We start from the raw sequence: 7,127 nt of genomic DNA on the forward strand, positions 1-7,127 counted from the left end.
TCCTTGATGACATCATTGGAGTCCCTGGATCAAGCCTTACCTGAAGCTAAAGGGGTGAGTGCTTCTCACTCTCAATATCCACTGATCAAATCCCACTGGACTCCAATTATTCTTGCCTCAGTTGTGTGTCCAGCCCTCATCAGTCACCATCAAGGTAAACTGCCAGGCATTGGGTATAGCCCACTCCTGAAGGTACTGCAATTGGAAAAAAACCCAAATCATACAGTTGGACTGGGGAGCAGCAGTTCACCAAAAGAAAGGGGAGGCGAATGGAATGCTGGATAAACTCAACAACAGCTACCATATCTCACTACACATACAAAGGACCCAGCATGGGACAGTGTATATAGCAAGTTGACTTTGTGGTAACATAATGGAGACAACATCTGTTTCTTCTCTCAGAAACAAAGAAAGAAAAAAAAAAAGGTAATTAGAAAACCAGAAACAACAAAATCTATTCCAGGAACCAAATGTGGAGCAAACACATCTGAAGCATGATTCTGAGCAATTAGTGGAGTGAAACAAAAGAGAATCTACTTAACCTTAACATTTGAGACAACAAATATTCTTCCTCAAGCAGCATAGGGTGGAGGAAATGCCATTACACTTCCTTCTCAGTAGAGGTATCTTATTACTTGGTTCTGCAGTAAATAATGCTTATATAATCATAAAATTGGTTGGTTTTCAGTTTTCAGAATCAACCTAAAGACAAAGAATGGAAGATTTAATTATAATTACAGTACAAAATATAAGTGTTATAAACTTTGACCATGGAAATGCAAAGATAAAACCAACAGAAATTAGAAGGAGGTGGGGAAGGAAGATAGCAGATGGCATAGAGGGGCTAGTTCTTTTTATATAGCAGCAGGGCTCAAGAAATTCTGTCCGAAGTTGATGAACAAGGACTAAGTTTTAAACTCAGACTGTTTACAACTATGAATAACACCAAAATAAGCCTGCAATAATAATACAACTAACACAATTGAGAAAGTAGGCATGGGGAGATGAGAGATAGTGTGATTTAAATTCTTGCTTTAATGATGAGGCATCATTAGATGTTGTTTTGAGTTACTAAATTGAGAAACAGCAGTAAAGCATATTACTTAAAACTATGATGTTAAGACTCTGGAGTATCTAAAAATGGAAGATGTTCTGAGGAGTGGAACTGAGTGTGGAGAATTTTGCTTTTCGATTTGTGTCATTCGGTATTGGCTGAGTTTCTTTACCTACACTTACAGCACCAGAGCAGCAGCCCCCCACACACCCACCAGGCTCCACCTCCTATGTTTACATGGAGGTTTGCCACTCCTCTCCCACCTCCTTCTGGTTTATTTTCCTGTATTGCAAAGGCTAGACAACTAAATTTACATTTCCCAGACCACCAGCTACCTTAATGTCACCACGCCATCCAGCCATAATTAATTTCCCACTTCAGCAAACTGGTCAAATAATATAGTCTCTCCGGGCTTCCCTGGTGGCGCAGTGGTTGAGAATCTGCCTGCCAATGCAGGGGACACGGGTTCCAGCCCTGGTCTGGGAAGATCCCACATGCTGCGGAGCAACTAGGCCCGTGAGCCACAATTACTGAGCCTGTGCGTCTGTGCTCTGCAACAAGAGAGGCCGCGATAGTGAGAGGCCCACGCACTGCGATGAAGAGTGGCCCCCGCTCGCCGCAACTAGATAAAGCCCTCGCACAGAAACGAAGACCCAACACAGCCATAAATAAATAAATAAATAAAAATTAAAAAAATAATAGTCTCGCCCAAAAATCTGGAACTGGGACTAAGAGACACCATTTGGCATCTGCTTGTAGCTGAAATGAAGGGCAAATACATTCAGGAGCTGTGGAATGATCACATGCATGGAGAAAAAAAAAGTAAACAAAAGGCAATCTGTTAAGAGAATTAAAAGACAAGCACAGACTGGGAGAAAATATTTGCAAAACGTATCTGATAAAAGATTGTATCTAAAATATACAAAGAACTCTTAAAGCTCAACAATAAGAAATCAAACAACTCCATTTAAAAATGGGCAAAACATCTGAACAGATACCTCATCACAGAAGGAATATAGATGGCAAATAAGCATATGAAAAGATGCTGAATATCATATGTCATTGTGGAACTGCAAATTAAAACAACAACTATCAGAATGGTGAAAATCCAGAACACTGACAACACCGAATGTTGACAAGGATTTTTGTTGTGGAGCAACAAAAACTCCCACGCATCGCTGGTGGGAATGCAAAATGGTACAGCCACTTTGGAATATAGTTTGGTGGTTTCTTACAAAGCTAAATATAGTCTTACCATATGATCCAGCAATCACACTTCTAGATATTTCCCCAGTTAAGTTGAAAACTTATGTCTGTACAAACCCCAGTACACAAATGTTTATAGAAGCTTTATTTATAACTGCCAAAACCTGAAAGCAACCAAGCTGTCCTTCAATGAGTGAATGAATAAATAAACTGTTACATACATAGAATGGAATATTATTATTCAGTACTAAAAAGAAATGAGCTGTCAATCCATGAAAAGACATGGAGGAACTTTAAATACATGTTACTAAGTGAAAGAAGCCAGTCTGAAAAGGCTACGTATTGTATAGCCTTTGGAATAGTAGGAATTGTATAATTCCTACTATTTGACATTTTGAAAAAGGCAGAACTATAGACAGTAAAAGGATCAGTGGTCATCAGGTATTCGGGGAAAGAATAGGTGAAGCACAGGGGATTTTTAGGGCAGTGAAACTACTCTATATGACACTGTAATGGTGAATATCTGATATTATGTATTTGGCAAAACCCACAGATGTACAATATAAAGAGTGAAATTTAATGTAAACTATGGACTCTAGTTAATAATGTATCAGTATTTGTTCATTAATTATAACAAATACATCACACTAGTCCAAGATGTTAATAATAGGGGAAGCTGTGTGTGAGGGAGGGGATAGACGGGAACTCCCTACTATCTGCTCACTATCTTTGTAAATCTAAAACTGGTATTAAAAAGAAGTCTAATAAAAAGGCAGTCTGCAGCAAGAGAAGAATTTAGCAGATACACAGAGAGCAGAAGAAGGAGGAAAGTGGCCAGGGCGACAGCTCCCTGCTGCTGGCCTATTTCCAGTTCCTTGCTCCAGACCCTTGTGGAGCCCAGATGCACTCCTCTGCCCCCACATTCTATAACATACAAACCCCTGTGATATGAGCTTCTCCTTTACTTTTGCTGCTCTAATAGGTTTTTATTACTTGTGTGGCACTTCTCAAGCCATCACCCAAGTGGACCAATCTCAGGTGATGTTATGACAGATGAGGTCCAGTCTAGTAATCAAAAAGTAATTTCAACACATTTCAAGTTGTGTGTTTTCTTGAACACCGCGAAAGGGATTTTCACACTACAACAGCACATTATAAAACCTCTTTTTTTTCCTTCTCCAATCCACTTTGCCACACACACCACAGCTGCTCTTAAAATTATCTCTCTAAAAACTCTTCCAAACAATTTCCTCCAACCCTAGTCCATATACCTCTTGTCTTCCCCCAGACTCCCTCCATCCTGAATCTGCATCATAATAGCCAAGAAGCGTGTTGAGGAGGCAGAACCCTCCTCATGAAACCTCGGAAGCGGGTGGATGAAACTGAGCAGCAGAGCCAGAACAGTCTTTCTGGGCAAGAGAGGGACAGGCTGCCTCCTGGGCAGGCCTTGTCTGCTCTTCCACACAGCACACTCTGTCTTGCTGATCTCATTGCTCTGGTGGCTTCAATTCCCATCTCTGTGAGAATGACTGCCAAATTTCTACCCACAACTCCAAACTCTGCCCTGTGCTTCAGGTCCATTACCCACTGCCTAGTTAACATTTTTCCTTAGGGTCAAATCAGATAGGATTACATTCTGCTATGAGTAACAGAGACTGAAAATACAGGGTCCTAAACAAAAGAGTTTCTTTCTTTCACGTTTAAAGGTCTGCAAGTACTCAGCCCTGGGTGGGCATGGGCTATTGCTGAGTGCCAGTCTCCTTGCTGGTCGCTTTCTGCTATCACTGGGGTGTATCCCTCAACCTTATGGTCCAACATGGTGGTTAGAGCTCCAGTCATCCCATCAACATTCCAGGCAGCAAGATGGAGAAAAGCAGGATGAGGAACAAGAAACAATGGGCAACCAACAGCAGTTTTTAAAAGCTGAAAGACACTATGGAACACTTCTGTATGGCTGAAAAGAGAAGTTTCTATTATGAAGAAAAAGAAACTAGATAATAGGTGAGGGGGCATCCAGCACTGTTTACACAGCATTCCCTCCAACTTAACATGGTTGAAAGGAAAGTATCTTCTCTCCCCCAACATCTTCTTTTCCCTTAGAGTCGTGGCCCTTTTCTGTACCCCCATACCCTAGCAGAGAGGCCATTCTGTGGGGCAGGGGTTGGCAAGGGGAGGTGCTGCCCAAGGTAAGTGAAGGCGTGAGCAGAGAAAGGGTTGTGCAGTGAAGCTGAACTCCTGGTGGTCAGGACTAGAGACCAAAGATCCCAAACAGAAGATGTCCAAGTTGAGCAAGCGGGGTTGAGGGTTCCTGAGCAAAGAACCAGCATGCCTGCTGGGGTAGGGCACAAAGGAGGACTGTACTTGAAAGCATCAGGCACACACACAGCCAGCCCCTCATCCAGCTATGGAATCTGTTGATTCCTTTCTGCCTCCTGCTCACTCCACCCTCCATGCCTTTGTCTGCAGCTTCCTCTTCTTGGAATGCTCTGCCCACTTCTCCACATGGATGACTCTCTCAGTCATCCTTCAGGATGCAGATCAAGCGTCACCACCTCCAAGAAGTCTTCCCAATGTCCCTGTTGGGAACCCTAATAACATCACTCTGGAGAAGGAGCTGCAAGTGGAGCCGTGTCAGTGCAGAGCTCTGGGAGACCAATTCCGGTGCTTTGGGGGTCATTTGGGGCAGGGTACTAGGGAGGCTCAGCAGGAAGGTGGAACCCCAGGGCTCTCTTTTTATGAAGGAGGAGGTGCCAGCTGCCCATGCAACAGCGGAGGCAGGGCACCACCAGGGCTCATCCTGAACTCCTGGCCACAGGCTGGGCCTCCCACGCTCCCATCTCCAATGAGGAAAATGATGCAGATGGATGCTGTGAGCCACAGAGAGGAAGTCCAGCTGGGTGGGGCAGGTAGAGTCATTCCTGGAAGGAAGCTCGCACCTCAGGAATCTGGTAGAGGAACACTCTAGAGGCCTCTGTCCCAGGAGCCACCCATCTTCCATCCCCAGAGAGGGGCAGGCAGGGCTGGACAACTATCCAGGAAGGCTGCGTCTGGGTGCCCAGGTACAATCTTCCCTTCATCAGTCTCCTGCAAGAGCACAGACTCTGAGACAGCCCACTGAATCGATCTGTGCCCTGAATCAGCAGCGGGTCTGAAATGGGCAGTGCCCTCTTCTCTCTAAGCCTCAGCTTTCTCCTCTGTAGAATGGAGAGTCCCTCCCCACCGAGGGTGTTGTGATAGCGTAAGGGGCAGGTAAGTTACCCAAATAGGCACCAGCACACCACGAGGTGCAGTCAACAGGGTCTACTGATGGAAAAAAACTTCTGTCCATCCTCTCCTCCCGAGGAACGCTGTGGGAACACCTGCCCTCCTCCTGGTGTATGTGTGAGGTGTGTGTGTGTGTGTGTGTGTGTGTGTGTGTGTGTGTGTGTGTGTGTGTGGTTTGTGTGTCTCTCTGTCTGCCTGCCCCAAGCTCTGGGATGGAGCAAGCAGCTGGACTTGGGCAAGAGGGAGGGGAGACAGAACACATAAGCTTAGGCGGAAAATGACATGTCCTAAAGACAAATATCACCCTCTGCCCTAATACTGCCTGCTGGTGTGTGGGTCAGGCACCTAGCAAGAGGAGCATTGCTCCTGCCTTCCAGACCTAAAGAGTTTTCCTAAAAGCCCCACCTGGTGGTGACCAGGGCTGGGGGCTCTTTGAGCAGACACAGCACCCACAACAGGTTCCCAGGGGCCAGTTTCTCCCAAAGAGCCCAAGGGAGGAAGGGTGCTGCCTGCCAAGCAAGGCAGGGCTGGGGCTGGCCCAGGTGGAACAAAGGTTCAGAAGCAGAGAAGGCAAGTTGGGCTGGAAGGGCAGCAGATGCGGTTGGAGGTTAGGGCTGGGAAGGGGAGTTTGAGAGGTCAGCCAAGGGCAGTCCAAGCCTTGGATCACTTGGCTCTTCTGCTGTAGGTAATGGGGAATCACGGAGAGTGTAGGAGCAGTGAAGCAATGGAACCAGATTTGCACTTTCTAAAGTCTCCTCCAGTTGCACAATAGAGATGAACTGGAGGGGCAGGGCTGGGAACGAGGGCATCCACAGGAGGGAGATATCCTGAGTGCAGGCCAGAGGAGGGAAGCGTGACCTGGAGAGAGGCTGCTCCTGAAAGGACACACTCGGAACTGATCCTTCCTCGCTCCTCCCCCACCGGGGAGAAGCAGGAAGCGGGTGAGGTCAGTGGGTGGGTCCCCATAGCGATGGAGGGGAGAGGAGGGAGGTGCAAGGGCACAGGGAGGATGACAAAGGGCAGGGCCTCTGGAGGACCCTTGTCCATGCCCACCTCGGCCCAAATCTTCTGGTGGAAGCTGAATCAAACCTCCCAGTGGCAAGGAGTCACTGGGATTGTTCGATGTCCTTCTCTTGTGTCTGACTGGATGCTACCCAAGGGTGGGGCTGTGATGCCTATGTCAGACTGAGGGGGCCTAAAATAGGGGGGAACAGAAGGCTGCTAAACAGAAGGGCAACAGGGGCTGGGGACCTCCCCACCCACGAGTCTTCTTCACTCCTGCTCAGAGCCTGCTGCTGTAGCCCTCAGAGATGAGCCAGTCTGTGGAGCTGGGGGTGGGGAGGGAGGAACACCTGGGGTGGAGGAAAAAGAAAAACAAGAGGCAGGTTGTGTTTGAGGGGCTGAACCCTTTGCCCCTTCCCCATACACTAATGCCCAGCCTCCCCGGCTTTGCTCGGCCTCTGGAATGAGAGGAAGGCCTGCCAGCCCCCATCACACACTTGTCACACACAAACAGACAAATACAACAAACACACTTACACACACAAAGGCATAAGATACAGAGACACACATATATAATACATACAGACACACCAACAGGCAT

Source organism: Orcinus orca, chromosome 16 (genome assembly GCF_937001465.1).
Source record: "Orcinus orca chromosome 16, mOrcOrc1.1, whole genome shotgun sequence".
Classification (NCBI taxonomy): domain Eukaryota; kingdom Metazoa; phylum Chordata; class Mammalia; order Artiodactyla; family Delphinidae; genus Orcinus; species Orcinus orca.